Below are 2,500 nucleotides of genomic sequence, written 5' to 3' on the forward strand. Positions count from 1 at the left end.
CTTTTTCCCTCTATTTTAAAATGTGCCAAGGTAGTGCCACTCCCAAAAAGCAAGGATCTTACGGACCCTAACAACTTTCGACCAATTTCCCTCTTACCTGTTTTATCTAAGCCTTTGGAGAAGCATATTCAGAAATATTTACTGGAATATATGGAACGAATGAATTTGTTTCATCCATTTCAGTCTGGATTTCGCTCTAAGCATTCATGCCACACTGCTCTCAGCTCTGTATGTGAAACTTGGTTATCAGCTATTAATGAGTCCGAAGTAACAGGAGCGTTATTCCTGGACTTTAAAAAAGCCTTTGACCTTGTAGACCACTCCTTATTATTAAAGAAATTACATTGCTACTTAAAAGATGACTCTGCTTGTGCCTTCTTCGAATCATATCTTTCAAAACGGAAACAATATGTATTCATCAACTGTAAAACTTCGTCGAATGATTTTGTCAAAAGTGGTGTGCCTCAAGGGTCTGTATTAGGACCTATATTGTTCTGTATTTATATAAATGATTTACCTCTTCATGTGTCAGATGAGAAAGTAAGATGTGAGTTCTTTGCGGATGATTCATCAATCCACACCAGTCAGAAGTCTTTGGTAGCCGTCAACCAATCTCTTCAAAAATGTATAGATGAGATGACAGAATGATGCACCACTAAAGCAATGGTTATTCACCCTGTTAAGACGAAAAGTATGGTGATTACAACTAGACAAAAAACCAATTAAAACCCTTACAACTTCAACTGTCAATTGATTCAACTCAAGTGCAACAAGTTAAAGAGCATAAATTATTAGGGGTTACCGTTGATCAAGAATTGAAATGGCAAACTCACTTGAGTAAAATTTGCAAATTAGTATCTAAAAATTTGTACTTATTGTCTAAATTAAGACATTATGCCGATGTGGAAGCACTCAAGTTGTTTTTTTACGCTCACATAATGCCCCATATCAACTTTGCTTCAACACTTTGGGATAACTGCAGAAATGTTCATCTCAAACGACTCAATTCTCTTCATCGCCGTGCTGCAAAACTAATTCTGCATGAGTCAAATAAGCCAACAGATGATCAATTAAAGCTCCTTAATTTCCTTCCCTTGAAAGATCAGTTGACGCTAAACAAGGCTGTCTTTATGTACAAAGTAATTAACAATAATGTTCCTGGATATTTAAAATTACATTTCAGACATGCCACAAAAAGGGTGACACGACTTTTGAGCGCCAACATTTGAGCGCCAACATTTGAGCGCCGCACATTTTAGCGCCGCACTTTTGAGCGCCGCACATTTGAGCGCCGCGACATTTCAGCGCCGCACTTTACAGCGCCGGACATTTCAGCGCCGTAGGTGTCATTTGCATACTTTTATTGACGACTGAACATGAACAACGGGCGCGCTGGCACATTAAAATCACCGGGATGACTAAAAGCACTTAAATGATCTAAAACATGAAGGTGAAGGCCAGACCTTCCATTGTGTCGATCAAGCCTGGTAACCTGGGCAAGTTGTTGCGTTGCCGCTGTCGTTGAATAGACCTTGTCATGGAAAACTTGCTGGGAAGACTTAGCACTGTAGCTTGAGATAATATGTCGTGGACATCCGCCAGAATTTGACGAGTGGCATCCCGCGTTGTGTGTGCTTGGGACTTCATGCGATTTAAGGCTTTGTCAGCCTCCACTTTTGGAAGATTTGGGGCATGCTGATGGTCTCCGATCTCGAGTACTTCCTCCCCATTCCTTGTATGTATCCTGGCTTTGCAGAGTTTTTGGTCGCATCTCCAAAAGAGATCATTCGAGCTCCTCTTGTCAAAGCGGAATGCATAACCGCCAACAGTCAATTTTTCTTTATTTCTTTTGCTCAGGTACGTTTCTGCCATCTTACCGCTAGTCTCAGTACAAGTGCTGTGGTTGAAACTAATACAGTGCTCTGCTCCTTAGCTGTGCGACAGCAATTCACATCGCCTATTCCGTACGTGTGAGTGACATCGATGTGTGAGTTCATTCTCACGCAGGTTACAGTGTGTGTGTGTGTGAGTTCATTTCTGTACGAGCGTACTCTGCTCCTTAGCTGTGCGACAACAGTTCACATCGCCTATTCCGTACGTGTGACATCCCATATAATAATAATAATAATAATAATAATAATAATAATAATAATAATAATAATAATAAGGTTATTTATAAGGCGCTTATCTTATCTTATGCTGCAGACTACAATAACTCTAAGCACACACTCACGTCTTTCGTGATACATATACTCGACCCGGCGCTCAAATGTGCGTCGTTGTAATGTGCGGCGCCGTAATGTGCGGCGCTGTAATGTGCGGCGCTGTAATGTTGCGGCGCTCAAATGTTCGCGCTCAAATGTTGGCGCTCAAATGTTGGCGCTCAAAAGACATGGAACCCACAAAAAGGTATGGTTCCCAGAACCTGATTCCCCCCATCCCTCGTCTAGACTTGTATAAGTCAAGTTTAGCCTTCTCAGGAGCGTCTCTATGGAATTCC

This window comes from Littorina saxatilis, linkage group LG8 (genome assembly GCF_037325665.1).
Source record: "Littorina saxatilis isolate snail1 linkage group LG8, US_GU_Lsax_2.0, whole genome shotgun sequence".
Taxonomy (NCBI): domain Eukaryota; kingdom Metazoa; phylum Mollusca; class Gastropoda; order Littorinimorpha; family Littorinidae; genus Littorina; species Littorina saxatilis.